This window comes from Notamacropus eugenii, chromosome 4, assembly GCF_028372415.1.
Source record: "Notamacropus eugenii isolate mMacEug1 chromosome 4, mMacEug1.pri_v2, whole genome shotgun sequence".
Taxonomy (NCBI): domain Eukaryota; kingdom Metazoa; phylum Chordata; class Mammalia; order Diprotodontia; family Macropodidae; genus Notamacropus; species Notamacropus eugenii.
The window spans coordinates 144963969-144988824 of record NC_092875.1 but is presented as its reverse complement, the minus strand read 5'-3'; the positions used below and the strand labels follow the sequence as shown (position 1 = coordinate 144988824).

The following is a 24856-nucleotide window of genomic DNA, read 5'->3' as shown; positions in this document are numbered from 1 at the left end:
TATCTGTAGAATGGAGATAAAAAAAGCACCTACCTCCCAGGATTGTTGTGAAAATAAAATGAAATAATATTTGTAATGCACTTTACAAAATTTAGAGGATTACATAAATGTGAACTACTTCTACTACATGTTAGAGTTCCTCAGGGTACTCAGAAATAGCTTTGAAAAGGTTGACTCATGCAAGATTCAAACTCAGGTCATTCTGACTCTTAGGTAAGCCCCTTACCCACTTCACTGTGCTGCCTCTAGTTCAGAAACAATTGATTTAAGATGCTCAAGCTTGACTTTTGACAGTTGAACACTTTTTTTCTTTATAATTAAATGCCCAGTGTCTTGTCATGGGCACAGTATGTGCTGAAGGCACTTTTGTAATGATGAGGATCTCTCTCTAACTAGATCTCCTCTCTGCTTCCTGACTTTCCCAGCTTCCTTCTAGTCCCAATTTAAAGTTCACCTTTTATTGGAAACTTTCCTTGATTCCCCCATAGTTGTAGCTCCCTCTTTTTTGTTCATTATTTCCAATTTATCCTATATATGGTTTATTTGTACATAGTTGATTGCATATTATCTCCCCTAATTAAACTGAGATCAGGGATGATCTTTTGTTTTCCTTTCTATCCCTAGTTCTTAGTAGAATGCCTTTGTTGTTGTTCTTGAGTTATGGCCAACGTTTTGTAACCCCATTTGTATTTTATGTGGTAAAGATACTGGAGTGGTTGGTCATTTCCTTCTCCAGAGGATCAGTTTTGTCATGCAATCAGATATTAAGTGACTTGCCCAGGGTCACACCTAGGAAGTGTCTGAATCTGCATTTAGACTCATGTCTTCCTAATTCTAGGCCCAATGTTCTATCCACTGAACCATCAACTGCTCCTTTGGTAGGTGTTTAATAAATGTTTATTGACTGGATGACTAGACCGTAACCCCTAGAGGACATGAACCATGATTCAAACCTCTTTGCTTCTCCAACATCGTACTTGAGAACCTATTCCTGCTAAGTACTCAATACATGTCTTTTTGATGATTATAAAAGTGAATTAGTCACAATGTTTCTCCCAATTTCCCTTGTAAAAAAAAAAAACTACTTGAACAGAGATATATGAACAGATTAGATTCAAATCTACAAAACTGGCTATATTCAACAACATATCTAACTTGGAAGAAATTATGACTATAGGACCAGTGACAAGTCAGCCTGAGTTCAGACAAATGTCATCAGAAAGTTGCTGTAACAGCAAGGACTCTGGCATACACAGGAGGGCCTGCTATACAGGCTCCTAGATCTGCTTTTCTAAAAGGAAAGCAACTTTTGAGGGGTCAACAATCACTTTAATCAAACACATACCAACAGAGAAAATACAAGCAAAGAAATAAAATCGGGGTTTCCAATTGTCTGACCATGGGCAATGCATACATCACAGATCAACAGACTCAACCATTGACCATTGTATACATACACAGTTACCAGAGAGAGAAGCATGAACATCTGGGTTTTCAATGTCAGGGGGCTCCTTAATGGCCACCCAGAATCTCATCTGACCAAAGTAAGCCCCAAAGTGAGTGTTTATACACTTTTCAGAGGCTGAGGGCAGGACCTTCTGACCTAGTGCCTCAATAGAAATTAACAAAAGTTATTGAGGCCTATTAATGGGCAGCAAAGATCTTTTAACTCCTCCCCCCACACACACACCATTAATCTTACATTAACATTACAGTTGCCCACAGGATGACAACTTTTTTTGCCACAGATTCACAACAACCAACTCTTAAGTTATTTTGGAGGTGCCATTCACATCATTTAAAGCAGTGGGTACGATGTTGAAATTGCAGATATTTAAAGTATGTCTTTAAATAAATCATGTCCTCCATTGAATTTCAGTTTATTTATGCAATAGTCTGATTTAGGATCAAAGCTCTACAGAGACAAGAGGCAACTGAGACAAAAATTCAACCCCATGAGTTCTTTCTCCACCTTCTTTGACAAGCGTTCATTCAGCCTCCACTAACTGTCTCCAGTGAAGAGGAACCCATAATCTTCCAAAGTAGTTCACATCATGTTCGTGTGATTTAGAAAGTTTTATTTTCTAATCTCAGGTCTAAATCTGCACCGTTATAGCTTCCACCCATTGATCTTAGTTTTAATTCCTAAAACAAAGAAAAACAAGTCTAATGTGGAATTCTAATGCTAAAATTCTTAAAGAAACTATTATGCCATCTCTTCACTCACTAAATATTTTCTTTAGTGCTTTTCCTCCCAGAACTGGGATATATACTACTTGCTATTGTTCATTTTTCCTTGTTCTAATCATAGTTCTGTGATGGTGATGGAAACCCCCATAGCTATTGATATTTTTGTCCATCGCCATGATAATGATTCTTCATTAGAAGCTACGCAATGAAAGTATTGGACCTTCTGGACACAATATTCTCAGAAATGTAAAAATCTGTAGCCAGATTGTGAAAGACTTGAATTCCAAGAGGAAGAATTCAGTAGGCAACGGGAAGCTACTGATAGTTTTTGAGCAGAGGGAAACAGTACATTAGGGTGTTTTGTGGTTTGTTTGTTTTTTGAGGAGGTGGGGAAAACAGTTATGAAAAATATGCTTGAGAAAGAGATTAGATTAAAGTCTATTAAGCCAATTGGAAGACCATTAAAATAATCAAGATGAAAAGTAATCTATTATTCCCCTTCTCACATGACTTTCCAGGCAACCTGACCTATGTGGAGTTCCTAGAACTTGGCCTTCTCTCTTCTTTCTCTGAGCATTTGCACATCATGTCCACCATTATACAACTAATAATTGTCAAAGCTTGAATTTGAACCCACATCTGTCATGACTCTCTTTCAACAAAAAACAATATGGCACCTTTCATAGATAGATATAAATGAATAGATCTATATATGATATGTATGGATATATAGATATATAAGAAAGATTATATACTTTTCATATATGTGTGTGTATATATATATATATAATGTGTGTATATATATGCATACATATATGTATATATATACATATACACACATTTATGTCTTTTGCCAGTAAATATAAAATATGATTAAAGGATACACTTGAGTTTTAAGAGGACAGGATTAACCTGTGATCAGGAAAAAAGAAGACTTGGTGGAGGAACATTACTTCACACTCCTTTGATCTGGTTATGGAAGTTTCCAACTCCTAAAAGAAGTCAGAGACTGGGGTGAACAGTCCTCTGCTTAAGAATCAACAACAAACATTGAGCAGTTATTTGCTATTCATTGTGACCTATGCTTTAGGAAGATCAATTTGACAGCTGAGTGAAGAATAGACTGGAGTGGAGAAGACTCAATGAGGCAGGAAGGCTATCCAGAAATTATTGCAATTATCTAGGTGTGAAGTAATGAGGATCTACACTAAGGTGATGGCAATATCAGAGTAGAGAAGGTGGCATATGTGGAAGGTGATCTGAAGGTAGAAATAGCAAGAGTTGGAAACTGAATGTGGGAGGTGAGAGTGAAGAGTCAAAGAGGGCATGCAAATTATGAGCCCATTTGACTGGGAGGAGGGGTGGCAGCCTCCATGTTAATAGGGAGCTTAAGAAGATGGGAGGGTTTGCAGGGAAAGAAAATAAGGTTAATTTTGAACACGTGAATTTCAAGATGTCTATGAAATATCCATTTTGAAATGTCCAATAAGCAGTTGGAGATATAAGACTAGAGGTCTGAAGAGATTAGAAATGGACAAATGGATGTGGGGAACACTTGTATAGGGACGATAATTGAATCTATGGGTACTGATGAGATCATTAAGCAAAATTGGACCAAGGGTAAAGAAAAGAGGGTCAAATAATAGATCCTTGGGGGCCATTCAGAGTTACTGGACAAAGGAGTCAGTCACACAAGTAGGAGGAGAACCAGGAGAGATAAGTGTCATGAAAACCTTGAGGAAAGAAAGGATCTGGAAAGAGGGGACTGACTTCCACTGTTTCTAAGAATATATCTCCAATAACCATATTCTAGAGAGATTTTAGTTTATTCCTGTCCCAACATCTGCTTCAAGGAGAGAAAAGTAGATTGACAAGTGACCACTCCAGTTATCCTAAGTTTGAGGCAAGTGTCTTCTTTGGAACTCAGTTTCCTCATCCATAAAATGGGTAGCACTGGGCATCTGTATTCCCTTCCAGCTCAAAAATCTGTAGTCCTATTAGTCTATGATCTATTACTAAATAAGGTTACCTTTGTGCACATTATCACTTCATAGCTCATTGCCTTATACCTATATATATATAGGCATACATATATGTGTTCATACACATACAAACATACATGTATGTATGCATATGCACTTATGTATATTTTCTTAAATTTTAAAAGGAGTAGAAACTAGATCTGATTTAATTGGTATGAGGAAAACCCAAATTAAAAAAACTCATCATGCCAAATCAACTTGCCTAGAGCATTGAGAAATTAAGTGAATTGTCCAAGATTACAGTATGTATCAGAGGCAGGAATTAAAATCCCAGGTCTTTCTGGATCTATCCACTATCCCAGTGGTTTCAAGCTCAAATAGAAACAAGACTTATCCTAGCCATACAGAAGGATACCTGTCAAAACCACATATTAACAGTAGCTATGTTCAATTGGATTTTTTTAAATTTCTTTTGTTAAATATCTCCCAATTTTAATCTTCAAGAATTTGACACTTGGGAACTAACTCTAGCTGCTTCTTAAAATTACAAATGAAAGACTGAACATTGACGGATCGTTAAAATTGAATTTTTTGTTTTAATAAAAATTACTTAGGAAATTTTATATTTCATTTAGAATGCTCTTTTATAGCTATAGATCTGTATTTGATCTATTTGCAGGAATATTAACATATTAATGTTTTTACCTATTAAAAGCAGAAATACTTTTTTGTGTAAGAATGGTTGATATGAGCAAATAAGTACCAACCTCCTCAGGGTACATTCATTATGGATTAATTTTTGCCCCAACTACAACTCAAGCAGAATATTTCTTTTAGCAATAACATAATTAAAGTATTGTCCAATAGATAGCCAACTCTGAAAGAAGATTTTATTTTTGTCCTTCAGTCCTTTCCAACTCTTTGTGACTCTATTTGAGGTTTTCTTGGCAAAGATTCTGGAGTAGTTTGCCATTTCCTTCTTCAACTCATTTTATAGATCAGAAACTGAGATAAACAGGAATAAATGACTTGCCCAGGATCACACTTCCTGCCTGAGGCCAGATTTGGACACAAGAAGATGAGTCTCTTTAAGGTCAGGTCTGGCACTATAACTACTGTCCCACCTAGGTGTTCCCCAAAATGTAACCAGATTTCATGAGTGTATTAGGTCAGGGGCTCAATATATAAATTTTCTAAATATGTATCAAGAAGCAGTCTCAATTTGTGATGCAAAAATCTGCTTTACACTCACTGAATTCCACCCTAGAATAGTAATTCAAATAACATGCCATGTGCAAGAAATGGGTACAAGTATTGGCCGTGGGCAGAAACACTAACATTTTTAAAAGTGAAGCAAGTCTTTCTTTCCTCCCCACCCCCATCCTCATCATCAATATGGATACTTTACATCTTCAGGCAAGAGAAAATAGGCAATATCTTTTTCTTTCTCTCTTTTCTTTTCAATCAAGTAGCTATTCACTACGAAGTTTTCAGATTCTCTAAGGATCTGTAGGGGTGACAACAATTTGCAAGTCATGTTAGATGGAGTTATGAAATTGGAAAAAAAATTAGAATTCTCCACTTTCTCAATGTCTCCCATTCTTGCAAAGTGAAGCAGGCTAACCAGTCAGGCACATGGATGGTAGCATTTTTTTTTATACTGTATAATGTATCAGCCATTATTGAAGGTAATTCCGAGACATACAATTGAAGACCATGATTTCCTTTTATTCCAAGTTTCTAATTTTATTAGGATTTTATTATGAATGTTTTGATAGTACTAACATATTTTACAGCATACCTCGTTGTTCTTAAGAGATAAGCAAATTTACTGTGACACTGTATTAGCAGGGACCGTGTCCTTGTCAAGGAACAGGAAGATGGGGTAGCACATTTGCAGGGACTGCAGTCACTGTCTCTGACCTGAAAACAGATATATTGAATTTAGTTTGTTGGACATAAGTTAATTATCAAGTTTCATCATATAAATTGTCTTCCAAGAGAAAAGGCAACGTGATGGCTCATTACCGGAGTGCTCCTCGCACAAGTTCATCGGAACCCTGCTCTCTGATGCCAGGAGCCACGGTCTCAGATGGAGACTTTAATTCATGGTGATCCTGCAGTGCAGTTCATTTCAGGATCTCTATTGTGGAGTGGCTGAGCATGCATTCTTCTCCCTAATGGGAATAGCTCTGCTCTAAAGAAGGTTAAACATAATGAACTCAACTGGTCTGCTTTATTTTTGATCTACAAATTTTCTACATGATGCAGATGACATAAAAGAGCCTGTATTTTTTTTTCAGCAAGAAATAATACCAATTGTACAGTTTTGCTTTCAAAAAATATTAGCTTTGAATAAAAGCAAAACAAGTAAACTGAGGCACCATAGTAGATGACAAAAGGTTAAGGCAACAAAAATCCCAGATCAGTTTCTAACAAAAATAATAACCTCATCAGAATAACTTTATAATCGAGTTACTCTGAGAGTGTTTCTATATTGAAAATGGATTTACATGTAAAAGCATCAAGGCTTTTTTTTCCCCTTAAAACCCTGCTAGAAATTTGCAGGTGATGAGAGAAACCTTCATTCTGATAAAAGAATAGGCCAGCCTAATGATTGGAGAAAATTACATGAAGTTTTTTTAATCAAAGTCTCTGTGGTCTGCTGTCTGATTTTCTAGGCCAGATGTCAAATGTTTTTCACTGATGTCGATGTTGAAGTAATCACTAAGCCAATTCCAAGAATGAGTGAGTGAGATAGTAATAACATTTCATTTCAGGGTTACATAGACTTCCCCCCGCCCAGACATGAACAAAGTCACAGGACCTCTCTGATTCAATATAATTAAATAAACTATTGCTTTGAAATTTTTTGATAGAGTTTGTGTGTGTGTGTGTGATCAGACTAAATCTATTCATATATATGTATAGAGAAAGAAATGTCTTGAAATATGGGTACATATGTAGAAAGAGGTCTTCAGCTAAAAGGCAAAAAAAAGAAGAAAATATATTAAGTTTTCATATTTTTAAACATTTACATTTAATTTAAAATATAATTACATTTTTAGTATTTAATCTATTTTATGCAATTTATCTTCACTGCTACAGTAGTAGTCAGGCATTTTGAAAATGCTGAAACTCACTAGAAAAAAAAAGGACCTTCTGTTGGTCAAAATGGCAGATAGATGAGTCTCTGGCTTGACTCACATTGGGCTTTATGAGTCAGCAAGTTATCTGGGCGGGCCTGAGCAATTGGACCAAAATAACATTTTGCTCTTTGATTTAGAATTTAATTGAAGCTGCATGTAAATATATAGTATTGTACTTCTTCAATTTCCATCCCACTCACCAACATACTTTTCCTTTATCTGAAAACAGCCATATTATAGAAGTAGCAGGTTTATTTAGGAAAGTGACAAATAGCTCCTGTGCCCTTCCAATCTGGCTAAAGACTGTCTGTGCAGGGTTGAGGCAGCTGGTAAGTTGGGTACATGTTACAGTTTTAAAATAATGTTTGGGTATTTGATTCAACAAACATTTATAAAGGCATCTCCTATGTTCTAGGCACTGTTCTCTATCCTGGAGATACAGAGGCAAAAATCTAAAAATCCTTGCCCTGAAGATGTTGACAGTGTACTTATAGAATACCACAAAGAAAACTAATTACAGAGTGTATTCAAAGTGTTTTTGAAGGAGAGCATGCTCTAACAATTGGGTGGCTAGAGATCAGGAAAGATATGATAAAGAAACTGGCACCTAAATTACGAAGTTAGGGATTCTAGCAGACAGTTGTAAGGGGGAAGTACATTCCAGGCATAAACAATGTAAACCAGAGGTGGAAACTTGCAGCCTGGAGGCCCACTAGGTCCTCAAGTGCAGGTCTCTGACTGGCCCTCTAGGTTCTCAAGTGTGGCCCTTTGGTTTGTTCTCTAATTCAAAGAGCCACACTTGAGGACCTAGACTAGGGCCACATGTGACCTTGAGGTGGCAAGTTTCCCACCCCTGATAAGAAGAGGCATGGAGACAGGACAGGGAAATGTGATGTACAAGGAAGAGCCAATAGCCCCAACTGGAACAGAGAATTCATGAAAGGAAAGCCATATGGAGCATTTAGTGTGCAAAAAGCCTACATGCCACATACTTTCAATCTTAATGTTCCCCAACTAACTCTCACAAGTCTAAAAAAATTCATATATACTGGGTATAGTAGGTGTGGTCAGAAATCATCCACAGTTTCTTTAAAAACAAATCACCACCACCATCCCCCACCCCAAAAAAAGAAACAATAAATGTAAACTTAGTCTTTTAGAACTTAGATTGGTCTTTTAGACTATCTCCATATTTCCATTACCTTCATCCTTCTGATCTCCTTAGGATTTGGAGGCAGTTTTTAATGGCCTAAGTGATGACTACAACACCATTTCAAGCATGTCATTTAATATTAAAACATCATTCACTTAACACTTTGTTCAGGAAATGTTTGTTAAGTCGCTATTAATCACATCTTAAGAAAATGGGAGGAGATCTTTATGCAATGAATATCCTCAAAATGTAGCCAAGACTAACCTCTGTGATATCTTGTATAAGATGCCATAGTGATGTTCCAATTACGGTTTGATTTTGAACATAGTCACTTTCATTTTAAATGTAGTCACTTTCATTTTGATCTGATTAGCTTAAATATGAGCAAGGGAAGCTTATTATGTATTTTTATCATCTATGTTTACCCATGTGAGGTATAGACTTATGGTTTCATCAGTATATTATACTCTCAGGATGCAAACTTCCTCCACCACAACTGGTCTTTGACTTTTTCTCTTAAAGGAAGGAACAGTTAAATATTTTGTCCACAGTCACACAAGTAAGCATCACAGGAAAAACTTGAGCCAAGACCTTTCAGACTGCAAAGCTATGCCACTATCCACATGATCAATATTTGGTGACGGGAGTCTAGACCTACGATTTCTTCAGCATAATTCAGGTAAGGAATACAGCAGGCATGGTCAGGGATCTCTCAAAAGGTTTCTATAAAATAGTTAAGTGGCTTATCCATAGTCGCATAGCTAGTGTCAGATGCAAGAACTTGAATCCAAGTCTTTTGACTTTAAGGCTAGCCCCTTATCCACTATTCCATGATTCTTCTCACTATTATCAACCATTATCATTACCATATTATTATCACAGTTGTATGGTATTGGCATGTTTATTTTTATAGTCATTTTTTCCCAATTTTGGAAAATGATAATGAAGCATGAAAACACACATCCAAATTGCTATTATGTAAAAAATAATTAATAGGAACCTTTCTCTTAAAAAACAGCTCTGAGATTTACTCTACAATATTCTGATCAAGGAAACATTTTTTAAAGACATGAGCAATCTATTATTGCCTTTCTTTTCTTCACCCCTCCTAGGCACTATCATGCCCAGAAAGGGACAATTCATAACTCCTTTTCAAGAAAGCTAGAAACCAGAAAAGTTTTGCTTATACCTTCAAATTCTACACATATTTATTTGTAAACCCTAATACCCTATCTAAATGTGGTCTATTTAAATGATTATTATTTAATCTTTAAAAATACAACTTGAATGAACGGTAATGTATGCAAACTGAATCTATCTTAAGTTCATTTTAGAAAATATCTGAATCTTTATAAAATTCAATGAGGGATAGAAAAGGGTAATGCAGTCCATAAGCTATCTATAGCACTACTAACAGTATATTAGAAACCATTATCATTGCCACATTGCCAGTTGCTTTTTCAACTTAAAAATAAAATCTATGGACTATGTTGAATGATCTCTCTCTTGCAAGACCATCATCCTACCTCATTGAAACACTGAGATAAGATATTCAATGGGTATGAATACTCTTTACTTTTCACTGGGCTTTAAAAAAAAGCTCATGTAACTATATTCATATTTTTTACTGAAGTGGGTTCCATTTCTAATTCCCCTGACCAATGATGGATGAAACTCAAAAGGTATGAATTGGTAGCCAATAATTCAGATGCTTATAACTTCTGAAAGAATAGATTGAGAACTCTTATAAAGCCAGACCACAATATAGCAGATTACACCTAGCTCCAAGAGTGTTTTTTTAAAACCCTGTGATATTAGCCTACCCTAGTATTTTGTTAGTTCTAATTCTGATCAAATAAAAGGACTTGAGCAGAAAATCATAAATTAAATAGATAATTTTTAGCCTGACTTTTCAGGAAGGTTAAGAATGAGTATCACATAAGTATCAATTTATTATTCTAAAGAAGCTTAGATATTCAGACAATATGATTCAGTTTCTCCTTCTCACACACAATTTTCATACTTATTTTCAGAAGAATAAATATGAGTAACCCAGACTATATTACAGCTAAAAGAACATCTTTAGCTATGTGTCTCTTTAGTAATTTAACAACCTGGGCCTTTTTCAACAAAGTTTGTCGAGAAAAGTAATGGGATTTTGCTCTAAGTATAATGGATATGGAATTGGTTTTAGAACTTCTAGGGTTTTTTTTATCTGTTTTAGGATAAGTGGAGTCCTTGTGAAAGTTTCAATTCACACAAAAACAAACAAACAAAAAAATGCAAAACAGAATTTCAGGGGAAAAGTCCTATGAAAAATTTTCCTATTGGAAAAATTGGAGAAGAGATCATTTTTATTTATGAGATGACATGTTTAAAAAAGATTTTGGGGAGTAAGCAGGTGGCATATGAGTTTGGACTTGATTCGAGGTGGAATTCTGTTTATGAAAGTGTTATGACAGGAGACCATTCTGGATGTGAGAACCAAATTCACAAAGGGATGGCAGCATAAGATTAAATGATAAAGATGATGATGATGAGATGATGATGATAGCTAACATTTATTGGGTATTATGTACCAGACTTTATGTTAAATGCCTTACAAATATCTCATTTGATCCTCTGAACAGCCTGTCAAGTGGGTGCTATTATTGAGTTCATTTCACAGATGAGGAAACTAAAGCAAAGAGGGTCACAAAATTGAATGTGAATGAAATCTGTAATATGCTAAGGACAATAGTGTGAGACGAGGAGAGAGGCAGGTTGGAAGGCTTTGAATGCCAGGATCAAAACGCTGTATTTTATTCAATAAGCAATAAGGAACCATTATTTTTCTTTTGTTTTAAATAGAGAAGTGATAATTAAAGAGTAGTATGTTAGGATTAATAGATAATCAGGGATATACTTGGAAAGCTTACACTAGAATCAGGAAGATTTTAAAGAAATCTAATTGTTGGAAGGGGATGAAATGTTATTTTAATTCTTAGATTGGGGAAATTCAAATTTTGAAATGTTTTCCTAAAGTATGAACATTATTTTCATTGAAGAAATATTTATGAAGAATTCAGAATATTTTAACCTTAAAACTAGAAATAATTTCAGATCATTTAGTTCAACCTTTATTTTTCAGATGTGAAAGCAGAACTCTAAGAATACATCTAAAATATATTTTAATCACCTGCATCATTATTCCTTTTATAATAGGAGGAAAGAAACTGAAGAAACCAGAGAACTGATGGCAGAAATTTGTTGTAAAACTAATGAAGTAGAATGGTTGACAAAGATTAAGTGAAAATAATACAAAATACTGATGAAACTTGAAGCAATTAAATTTATACTTAAAATCATATGTCCTTTTATATTGAGCTAAACACAGTAACCAAACTGAACATTTATGACTTTAAAAAAATTAAATGCTTTTATGCCAATGTACCTAAACTAGATTCCCTTTACCCTAGAGCAAATTAAACATTTTTCAGGCACATATCGTATACGAATTTGCTTTTAAAAATCTGCAATTCAGATATTTAAATAATCTCAACAGATGATATGGAAAAAGTAAAGCACGTTTATCTCTATGTCTTTTTCTGTATTCTGTGCAGACCTACAAATTGATAGTTATAAATACATTATAAGAAACCCCAAATGTATAGAAATATTAACTCCCAACAAAAATCCTTTAAAAAAAAGAAAAGAAAATTCTTTGTGCCACCTACCTCATCTGTTCTAAATGTTTCAGCTACAAATTATCAACTATTGTGAACTGAATTTAAGCTTTGGAGTAAAATGATTTATTCAAAATCTCTTGGGTTGAACCAAAAGGACTTTAGAGATCCTGCGTCCAACTTCCCCAGAGAAGTGGGAATGAATAGTTAGCCAGAGGTAACACAATTAGATAAGTGTCAAGGTCAGAATTTGAAAACTGGTCCATTGACAACCAGACACGGCACTTTGTCTACCTTACCATACTCTGTGTGATCTGTTCACACTGACCAATTTAAAGACCAATTGTTATCTCCTAAGCTTTTAGAATTTGTCAAAGTACATTGACAGATACTAACACATACACAAAAGAGGAAAAGTAAAATTAACTCACATTTATGGAATCTTTTAAGATTAACAAAATATTGACAGCAGATTTAAAACATGGTGTATATGCATGTAGAAAGAAAAAAATTCTTTATAGAATCCTCTTGCCAAATTTAAGTTCACTTTAGGGGTAGTAAGGAAGTACAGATCATTTTTGGAAGAAAAGGCAAGAGGAGTAGCCACCCAGGTCAGAGGAAATTCTTGCCCTTTTCTGATCAATCTGGGATGACCTTGTGAAGAATAGAGATCTCAGGAGCATTCTGAATAATGAGGAGCTACAAGGCAGGTGTTCATTTTCATAAACAGCAGTGGTTGGATGTTCTTCTCTGTTGACAGATATGACAATTTTTCTGTTATTTTTGGTATACCATTCTCACTGTTCTTGAAAGAATTGTGTTTAATATTTTTCTGTAAAGTTACTTTATTATTTCCCTAGAAAATTGTCAGTGCAGATTTTCCAGATTTGGCAGTTCATGAGAAACTTAATACTAATGGTTATTTAAATCAAGTCTATATTGTCTAACAAAAACTACCCACCTTTATTTATTTTTCTTTTCATAATGAACTGTAGCATTTTGTAAAGTGTTCTGTTTTCTATCTTTGTTTCTCCTTTAATACATATGATATATATATATATACATATATATCATATATATATTTACTTCTTTATAATTGTGACCCTATTACCTTAGGTCGCCTTCAAAACAGGAAACAAACAAACAAGAAAGAAACTCATTCCTCATCAGTTTGCATGATAATCTCATTCCATTTGCACTTTTATTTGCTCATTTCCAAGACTGATTGGAATCTAGTTACCAAAATCTTAGAAATAGCTTTGGTATGAACACTGCTTACTACAGTATGAAGGCCGTGCTCAGAATTCATGGCATTGAATGGATAAGTCAATCAAATCAACAAGGAGATGAGTTTGTGGCAAAAAACAAGAGGACTTGTTCTATTCTCTCTCCCTCAAAGACTGAGAAACCATTCAATGAACTAAATCTTCTAGTATTTTGCCACAGAATTGCACAGAATGAGAATCTGGGCCATCTCCCAGGAGTGTATTGATTTTTATTTTAGGGACTACTGCATAACTTACCAAACAGATAAGGAAAATCATTAGGGAGTGATACAGAGTGCCCTTTGAGTTCACCAGGGAAAGTTTCATAGATGGAAGATCAGATTTTATGCTCCTTTGCTATTATACTACTCTGAGGTGTATTTCTGGGTCTTCCATCAGAATAGAACTGTGATACTTATTTTAGCTCCCCTGTTGCTAGTCTTTGTGTGATGGATAGCTAGATCTAGAAGTTCATTTTGAGGCATTTTAGTCAACTCTCCATCCATTCACATGATACTTGCTTCCCTTGTGCCTCCCCCGATCCTCTTCCTAGACCCAGATTTCCTACTCTTCTCCAAATGAAATCCATCAAATTTCTCTAATCTTCTGTCAAAGATCCATTTCCCATCTGGATGATGATTTTTTAACCAAAATGCTATATTTCATAAAATCATGAATTTTGAACTGAAAGAAACCTTAGAGATCAATGAATGCAATTCCCTCATTTTACACAAGAAGAAACTGAAGCCCTGAGAAGTTACATGACTTGCTCAAGGCCACACAGCTATTGAGTGTCTAAGGCAAGGCTTCAAATTCACAGGTCTTCCTGATGGTCCAGTATAGTAACCACTATGAGCTCTGATCATCAAAATGAGCTTAACATTAGTATAAGACAGGTTTTTTTGAATGACATACATTTTCTTTTAAGAAAATCATGAAAAGCATTTCCTGTTTCCTTCAAGTTAAGTACAAGGAAGAATTTATTTAAAATATGCAAAACGTTTGACTTCTAAAATGGAGTTATAATAAGCCTATATTGTGCCATGTATATATTAAAAATTCGTTTGTGGTTTTGCTTTTGACATATATTTTCATGTAAAATATGAGGGTAATTGTGGTATCCCACAATTCTCACATTATACTTAATATCTCTAAATTATTCTAGCTTTATTAAGCATGAGTGGTCTCAATAATCTAATAGATAGAGAATAGTAATAAAATGTCATACCATACTGTTCCAGCCAAAGTAAAAATTATAATAAAGACAAATTTTCATGAAATTATTGTTAAATTATGAAACAGAATGCATCTAATGGAAGCCCTGCTTAGAGTCAGGAAGAATTGGGTTTAAGTCTTGCCACTACTACATAATAACTAGGCAGCCCTCTAAGACCACAGATTGGATGCAGATAAGTTTCCAACCAGATATGATGGCTGTAGGTTCATTTCAGTATGCCAGTGAAATCACAGGTCCATTCTCTCCTCTCTCTCCCCATTGATAAGTTGTTCTCATTACTTCTGGAGAGTACAAATTGCTTGATTATTTATATTTATGCCCTCAGTTCCTAACACAGTCTGGCATATTGTAGGCATTATAAGAATGTTTGCTGTTTGAGTGCTCTTATACTAGATGAGTTATGGTGGTATCTTCCAAAGTAACCTAAAAACTTGCATTGTGAATTGCTATACTGCTTCTCAGTGATATGAAGCTTAATCTAAACTAATGCCAATCACTACTTCCTAAAAGAGAGGTCCTAGACTCAAGATGTAGAATGAGAAAAACGTTTCTGTACAGGGTCAATGAAAAACCTTCTTTTGTTTCATTAGGCATATTTGTTACATTTTTTTTTTTCATTTTTTAGGAAGAAAAAGTAGAAAGAGGAGAAAATAAATGCTTGCTGATTGAAAAATAAATAAATAGGTAAAACTTAAAAAAAAATAATACTAATCAGAATAAAACTGAATGTTGTTCATGCTGTAAGCCAGAATAATATGTTCGTCCTTCGTTGCTGAAGAAGGTCATTCCATCAGAGAAATAATGACATGACTTGGACTGGACCTTGTTTTAGAGTGAGAGAAAGCTGTGCAGGTCACCAGCTTCACTTCTTCTCTAGAGCCATCTGAATACAGTGACCAGATATTGGATGACTGGAGATGACCCAGGATGAGGCAATGGGCAATGGGGGTTAAGTGACTTGCCCAAGGTCACACAGTAGTGTCTGAGGTGAGATCTATCCACTGCATCACCTAGTTGTCCCTTAAGTCGGAATGCAATATATTGAAAAAAGATAACCATTACCATTGATGAAAGAATTTGTGGTAGTTTGTAAGAATGCTGCCTTTTTCCCTGGTACTATATTTGGTCTGTATTAATATTATTCTCTTTGCTATCTATCTAAACATATAGGTCATACAAGATCACATTCTTTTAGCAGCACACATTTTTATCTAAACCTGTGATTTCATGGATTTAGGGAATTCCCAGGCGAAGAATCTGCCACTATTGCTATTCTGCTCATCTTAGACAGTTTCCTGGGGCATTGAGAAGTTAAGGGGCTTGTCCAGGATTTGTCAGCAGCAACACTTGAACCCAGATCTCCTTGATTTAGTGCTACCTCTGTTCTATACTAGGCTGTTTCTCATCTTTCCTATATTCCTCTTATACCTTATTTCCCTGGATCTTCACAGCAACCCTATAAGTAAGGTGCTACTGGTATTATCCCTATTTTGCTGATTTGGAAGTTGTAGCCCCAGAAAGACTTGCCTGTAATTCTGAAACTACATGCAACCGGCAGAATTTGTACCAAGCTCCCTCCAGATTCCACTCCACTGTAGTGTCTCATATAAACACAAACATGCATGCAAAAGACCATGTTGTTGATTTTAACATAGAATACTCTTTTAAAAAATTCCATTTCCTTTCCATCACAGCTTTATTTTTAGATAGCTTCATGTTGTCTGAGATGATACTTTAAAAATATAAGACAAAGGTGTGTCTCTGAACATGGACAGGCTGTATTAGAACACAATCCATGGAAAGAAGCCCAATGTTTCTTATAATGCTTATTGATTATTTCACAAATTTAGCCCTAAAATCATTGGTATTGCAATTAATAATATAAATGAACTGAGTTAATGAAAATGACCTGAGATGATATTTAGGAAAAGGACAGAGAAGGATAAACAAGGCCCCAGACAATTGCTGATAACTTTCTGTAAACCAAGCATAGAGATGGGAATGGCTCAGGTCCAAAATCATCACAACAGAGACCACACAGATGGAGAGATAAAAGTATCCCATGTGAGCCCCTTGACAATGCACACCATTTTATTCGGAATCTCAAGGATTCACAGGTAAGCCACCTGCAGGCTGATGACATCACAGAAAGAAAGGCCAACGGCTGATTACTTGATGGGTGCTCTTTATTATCATATATCAGGTGTCACCTGTGGTTTCATGTCTTAAACAATAAGACAGAATCCATCTGTCCTCTCACAGAGAATCTCAGTGAATATTCTGTTCTTTGGAAACAGGCTACACTGAGGCAGCAGTCGTAAGCCGACCCAGTTCCTGAAGGGGAGGTTTGAAATAAAATATTTTTAAGGAAAATAAACATATATCATATTTAAAATATTAGCAAAGGTGATTTCTTTTGTGAAGACTTGGATTACAAAATTTCATCTATGTCAAGCCATGAATGATGGGGCTACCCACAGACATACACATACCCACATATGTGTCACTATACATGGGAGTTTCACTACTGTGCTATTCTGGGTTTCCATGCATAGGACATTTTATAAATGAAATTGTGCTAGTACAATACCCTTCTGATAATAAGCTCTCATACATGAGGAGGGAAGGAAACAATTTTTATTAACATACCTACAGTCTACTATGCTAAGTGCTTTAAAATATTTCATTTCTTGAAATGAGGTAATATTTGTGACCATAAACAGAGGCCTCTACAATTTTGAATTTATGAGAAATGCACCTAAGGAAGTCATGAACTTCTGATGCCATCTTTCAAAAACAAAAGAACAGAAAAGATCCACCCAAAACAAATAACACCACCAAACAACAAAACAACCTTTGAAACAAAAACAGAGCAGGCATAAATATCAATGAAATCCGTGTATCCCAAAATAAGAATCCTATATAAAACTATGGGAGATTATTCTGAAATCCTTTCCACATGGGCAATGCCATCTTAAGCAGTCTCCATTACACTAGATTAAAGCATGAACAAAGTAGAGTGCTGTGGCATAAGGCTAGAAAGGTGGTGTGGTGTCAGATATGGGACCATACTAAATGTGAAACAGAGGACTTGGAAATTATCTCAAAAAATCAATAAACATTTACTAAATTTGTGCCAGGCACTGTGGTAATCTTTGGAGAATCAAAGACAAAGGTGAAGCAATCTCTGCCCTCAATAAACTAATGAATGAAAAACATTTATTAAACACTTGCTATGTTCAGTGCGGTGTGTTAAGTATTAAGGATACAGACAGAAGAGCAAGATAATTCTTGCTCTCAGGGAGCTCACATTCTAAAGAGATAAACAACATTAATAGGTACAATTCCAATGGAAAGTCTCCATGGTCTTTAAGTTAGAGAGGCCAGGGAAATGGCAATTTACTTAATAACCATATCCGCCAACAACTTTTGTATTGAACACTTTCCTTTCCAGCTTTTCCAGATCCGTGGTTACTGAGGAAGCAAAGTCTGTAAACTTGGCTCATGCTGTTGTCTGGTCACATCTGGACAAGGGCTGTTTTCCTAGATTGAGATGATTTGGAAGTAGAGTCTGCTGGTTGGGTTTAGACACTTGCTTGTCCCTGGCATTTAAAGGCAATCAAGTGGCTCAAGGGATAGAACATTTGTCCTGGAGTAAGGAATATCTGAGTTCAAATCTAGACTCAGAAGTAACTTGCAAATTCTGTGACACTGGACAATTCTGTGACACTTCTCTGTATCTTGCTGTCTTGCTTATCAATAAAATGGGGGTAATAGCAGCTCCCATTTACTAGGACTGTTCTGAGAGTGAAAATAAGATAATATTTGCAAAGGGTTTTGCAAACTTCAAGTGTTAGATAGCAATAATAATAACAATTACAGTTATCCCTTCCACAATGCTACTTTTACCCTACCGGTTTCAATATATTACGGGCTAGCATATGAAATTAAATGGAAATTTTAGGGAGTTTCACTAAAGTCACAGACAGTAAGTGGAGGCCAGCAGGTGACACAGAAAAAGTTTAGAAATTCAGAAATGCAAAGAACAATATATATATATATATATATAGAGAGAGAGAGAGAGAGAGAGAGAGAGAGAGAGAGAGAGCAATATCAATATATTTTATCTTTTAATGCCATAATAATTCAGACTTCTCTGGTACAAAGGGAGGATCAAAATTTTTTATGCAGGTTTTCCAGCTTATGGAGGTGACCCTACAACGTGCAAGGGAGAACGGTATTGTTATTATGCTAATGTCAGTGGGTTATGGCAGGAGTGCTGGGGATGTAAATTGCTCTCTTCAAGGGTTGTCCCCAAGTGGTAGATACAGGGGTCAGGCAGGAAGTAGAGCCGATAGTCTGGGGGGTCACTACTACTCCCAAGGTTGTTAGAAACAAGGTTCTGAGATATCTCCTTCTGGGACTGAGGGGAGGTGATGACAGTGGTTTGACTCACTTGGCACATGTCACCCTGTTTCTCCATTAGGACTTCTTCCTGCTCCATCCACACTGGTTTGCTTGCCACATAAGTTGCATTTTGGTAGGCAATTGGTAATGGCGGGGATGACCCTTTCTCCACAAACGTTTCATCCCTCCTCCAACCCCCTATTGATGATGAATTTAGATTTCAGAATAAATGTAAGGCTAACTGCTTTGAGGTACAAGGCCCTGAGCTAATCCTATCTAAGTCGGAGAGGAGCTGGTGGAAGTTTGACTTGTGTGACACATGATGATCATATCACTCCCTCAGCATGCCTTGCAACTTCTAGTTGGCCAGCCTAGCAGTGGAAGTTTATACAAATTTCTTGGTGGGTAGGAAATTACAAACCCTTGTGGAGTTTATAATATATAGAGAGGAGAAAACTTGCACATATATGGGCATATATAAAATATATTCAAATTAGATGCAAAATAATTTGAGAGCTAAGGCACTAGTAGCTGAGCAAATCAAGACTTTGTATAAAAGGTGGTAGAAGACCTGAGCAGCCTTGAAGGAAGCTAGAGACAATAGGGAGCTTCTATGACATGACCAGATGTGTGTGTTCATGCTTTGTTGCTGAAGAAGACCATGCCATCTGAGAAATGATGACATGACTTGCACTTCATTTTGAGTGAGAGAGGGCTGTGCAGGTCACCAGTCTCACTTCTCCTCCAGAGCCATCTGAATCCAGTGACCAGATATTCATCAGGATGACTGGAGATGACCCATGATGAAGCAATTGGGGTTAAGTGACTTGCTCAAGGTCACACAGCTAGTGAGTGTCAAGTGTCTGAGGTGAGATTTGAACTCAGGTCCTCCTGACTCCTGCACTGGTGTTCTATTCACGGCACCACCTAGCTGCCCCCAACATGACCAGATAGATGCATAAGAAAGATTAATCCAACAGGAGTGTGAATAGAACTAGTACTAGAAGGTAAAACTAGAAGTAACATGAACTGGAGGGAGGGAATGCTGGTTTGAACTAGAAAAGAGTGCCTTCTTATACCTTAGTATAAGATTATACCTAGTATCTTGAACACTACCTATGGACACTTATACCTAGTGTCCATAGCAGTTTTGGAAAAGTAAAGAAATCAGTGTGCAAAAAGATAAAGAAGATGTGACTAGGTGGAAAAAGAGAGGCACCCATTTCAAACACTCAGTAAAATCCAAGGAGATTCACTTTAGTACACAACAGAAGAGAAGAATGTTAGTACTATAATGTGAAGGGAAACAAATAAAAATTAATGAATTATTAATAACAAAAATTAATTTAATGAAAATGAAAATTTAGTAGTTATTAGCAAGGAAAAGCCAAGTGTTGAAATGCAGCAACATGACTGACCTAGACAAAACCAATCCAAGTCATACTCTAGAGTTCTCCCTGTTACTGAACAAGCTAAGGCACTTGTTACCCAATCAGGATGGGTACTAACTCATTTTTAATAGCAGTATATTCAAAAGGAGTAGCACTTTTCCACCTTCTAGGAACTCTTAAAGAATTGGCATTCCAATTGATACACCATTACAATAAGCTGATTCTATAACACATGAAGTCACTTTTACTGTCAATCACCACGCAGAGTTGCGAGATCCTACTTTTTACCCTGATTATATTTGAACTTCTTTCTGACTAGTATGTATATAATCTGAACCTGCTGGAGGACCAGTGTATCCAGGGCAGAAGCCAAAGGCCAGCTGAGGCAAGGGAAAAGGCAAAAGGACCCCATGCTCAATGAGGTTCTGGGTTTTAAAAGAGGACTCAAAGGTGAGAAGGGGAAAAAATGTAGAATTTGAAGACTGGAACCAATGAATTTATCTGAACAAAGCAACAGATACTTAAAATGAAGCTAACTAGCAGGAGCAGAGGGGAAACAATGACTAAGTATTGTTAGGTTTGAGGTTTTTTTTTTTTTATTTTCTTTGCTGATTACTATCAATACATATGTGCACATATATTTTACAGCAACATAATGATTTTTTTCAAATAGACATACCAAACTGCATACATGCAAATAATTGAGGTCCTTAAAAGTAGTTAACTTGGTGTTTTTCTTGGTTCCAAGGGAGGGTTAGTGTATTGCTAATACACTTTTGCTTATTGTTAATATAATTTTGCTTATTAATGAGAAGATCTTTCCCATCCATTAATAAATAGGCCCATGTGACCTGCTTACATCACTTGGAAGCCTGAATCATACAAGTCCAAGTCACATGGAACAAGAAGGGGTGAAGGAGGAAGGGTGGAACAGAAAGAATTGGAGCTAGAGCACAGCTGAGAGAAAATTGGTGAGAGCAGCCAGAGCTAGGAAGGGTGCAGGCAAGCAGGCAGCTGGCTAGCATGAGTGAGAGAGCTTGTGTGTGACTTTGTTTACAGGAGCTGGTTTGTGGGAAGCCTGACAGTGGGAAAGCTTGGAAGTAGTGTTGGTCTCTGCACTGTTATTGTGTATGGATTTTTGTTACTATGATGGATTTGGCTTTCTGGTGTCTGAATATATGTTTTGGTTTTGTCTTCCATGTGGAGGGCTTGTTGTATTTCAAGATTCAGAATTGCACCAGGATATTGTGAATATCGCATTGGAGCTATGGTTAGTTGGGTTGGGGGATGGAGAAAGATGGAAAAGACTATGAATTTAAATAAAAAATGAATAATTTATTGTACTTTTTTAAATCGTGAATTAGTATGGTTTAGTACATAGCATGCTGGTCTTCAGAGTCATGAATACCTAGGTTCAAGTCCTAGCGTGTGACTCACTTAATCTCTCGGTGGCCTAGGCAACTTTCTATGACCACAAATTGATGAACATTGGTAAAAGGAGTTTGCTCACCAATTTCACTGTGTACTAGTGAAATCACAAGTGTAAGGCCCCCATCACCACCTTTCCATATGCATAAAAAGCATTATGTTTTGTTTTTGGAAGAAGGCTAAGAATATGTTAGAAGGATAAGGCCTTTGTTTAAAAAAACATTCTGAGAGTTCTTCTAAAATTGCCTTACAGTGCTTGAGACACAATCTTTTGAATGCCCTCATTAATAATATATTTTCATCCCAGTGAATGGATGACATCCTGGCCTTGACCTCATAAAACACCTAGCTTATTTCAAAGAAAATATCAGGTGCCACCAAATTCAGTCTTTCTGGGCTTTGCCCTTCCCTACAATCAGCACAGCCTATATCCTGAAACTGCTTTGTTTCGACTTTGTATTTACTTATTTATTCACATGTTGCATCTGAACAGTAGATATAAAATTGTTGAGGTCAGGGACTGATTCTTTGACTTTGTATTCCCAGTGGCTTGTAGTGTTTTGCATTTTTCAGGCTCTTCATGTTTGTTGAACTGAATTATTGAAAATGCTAATAATAATTTTATGTAGTCTTTTTGTTTTAGTTTTTCATCTTAAAGACTAGCCTTAACCCCAAATCACTGTGGTCCCAGACGAATCCATACTTGGTTGCTGTTTGGGCCCTGATTGGCTCAGAATGAAGATAAATAACTATTGTTTCTGTTTTAGCCAGAAACCTTGAGGATTTTCCCCTCCCAGATCTATTTTCTTTTTGAAGAGGCCGTTCTCTGCCTCATTTCTTACCTAGGCTTAATCACTGTCAAACAGAACTGTTAAAGACCTTAGCTTGAAAAAGCTAACATCCCCCACTGAATCCTGGGCCATCTCCATCTGTCCTGATCCATATCTGGCCACTGGACCCAAAGGGCTCCAGAGGAGAAAGTAAGGTTGGTGACTTTGCACAGCCCTCTCTCACTTAAGTCCAATTCACATGACATCACCTCCCTAACATCATGGTCCTCTTCAAGAATAAAGGCCAAAGAGCAGCAGCTTTTTAAGCCTTTTAAGAGTTACCAAGAACTTTCCATACAACCCTGTAAGATAGGTCTTCAGCGCATGTTTTATTACTCCTGTTTAAAAGAAGCTCTGAAAAATTAAGCTACTTGCCCAGAATTACTATAATTAATTAGAATAATTATCTTGTGTTACTACAAAACTTCTGAAGATAATGTTAAAAGAAGAGTCTCAAAAGTATTTTGAGCAATGTAGAAACATTAGAATTAATATGGCACCTCTTGTCAAGGTTACTTTGTAAGAAAACCATTCATTTGGACATCTAATTTATAGTGTTAATTTAAAAAATAAATTTTCATGATACACACACGTATGGATACTAAGGATACTACATGTACTTAAACACATAGTCATGTGTTTATACATTGATAGTATCAAGGATTCAGAGGCAGAAAGGACCTTATGGTCATCCTCCCAAAAACTACCTTGGATGTCCATACAGAATATGTGGTACTAACAGAGGTGTAGATTGTTCCCTCCTTTAGAAGGTATCTCCTTGAGGGCTCTACATGTTTCACATTTGTCTTTATGTTTCCAGCACTTAATCACACAGTACCTGGTACATAGCAGACACTTAAAGAATATTTATTGGTTAATTAATAGTCAAAGTCCCCCATTTTATATTTTTTTTTAAATGAGATATGGAGAGCTAAAGTTATTCAACCAGAGTAGTAAACAAAAGAGTCAAGATTCAAACCCAAGTCTTCTGACTGCAAATTCAGTGTTCTTTAACATTGCCCCAAGAAACTTCCACCAATGGAAGGAAAAAAATGTGTATTATTACATAGTCGTTTGTGGGAATTTTGATTGGTGGAATGTGTTTTTTTAAGAACTTTGCCTACCTTTTTTTTTTAATTTTTGCAACTCTTACAAGAAATTGGAGATAAGCATCATATTAAATGCTGCCTCAACAAGAAAGTTACATTAGTTAATTTCTCCATCCTATAAAATTGCCTGGTTTAATATTTTAGCTAGGATAAAAATATTTATACTTATCCCAAATTAATTAATTTTCTCATTTAGTATAAAAATTGAACTGAAACTTTAAAAAAATTCAGCCATTCACTATTTTTAGAGGACATTAATAATGGCCTATAGCTTTTCCCTAAGTAATACCATTTTATAACAATGGGAGAGAATCTCCCCCCAAACACAATTTCTTAACAGAAAGAATTTGACTTGAGATGCTCATACCATTTTTCAAGTACGATCTTTATTTTTTTTAACAATAAGTAGGAGCATAGAGAGACTAATTTGTCTTAGGAAAGTAACTCAAACTTTTCTAGTCTACAATGTTCCAAATACCATTATAATCAACTCCTACCCCTGCCTTAGATTTACCTCTCCTCCTTCCTCTCACTCCCATAGTCCTCAGAGATCTCTTCCATTAAAAACATTTCAAGAAGCAGTAAGATTGTGCAGGGAATAGAGCACTGGCCCTTGACTCAGGAGGACCTGAGTTCAAATTAAGCCTTAGATACATGACACTTGCTGTGTGAGTTCAGGCAAGTCATTTAACTCTACTTGCCATGTCCTCCTCCCTCCAAAAAAAAAAGACAAAAAAAAATTTCAAGACCTGGAAACATCAATATATTTAATGAACTTTCAGAGAAGGAAGTGGTCTTTGAACAAATACCCTTCATAAACCCTACCTTGTGATGCCTGCCTAAAAAGTGTGGCACTAAAGAGCTGAAGAACAGAAAACAGAGTTAAAAACCTTCTAATTTTGTCACCATTTGCATGTAACTCTGACATCTCCAACTTTTTTCTAACCTTTCATCTTATAAAATAGAAATTTTTAAAATATCTGAAACAAAGTATTTATTAAATGTCTGTTTTGTGCAAGTCACACTAAACAATTAGTAGAATGCCAAAGA

The 24856-nt window shown here is 36.0% G+C and overlaps 1 long non-coding RNA gene across 2 annotated transcripts in view; it reads left to right on the top strand.

The window, feature by feature from the left end:
• Positions 1 to 11899, top strand: part of LOC140498268 (uncharacterized) — a 69597-nt gene extending 57698 nt beyond the window's left edge. The window contains exons 4-5 of one of the 2 annotated variants that reach the window (XR_011965043.1): positions 8997 to 9153; positions 11679 to 11899. This is a non-coding gene — a long non-coding RNA (uncharacterized lncRNA). The remainder of the gene's footprint in view (positions 1 to 8996; positions 9154 to 11678) is intronic. The other variant, XR_011965044.1, reaches the window with a different exon arrangement.
• Positions 11900 to 24856: the final 12957 nt, after the last annotated feature.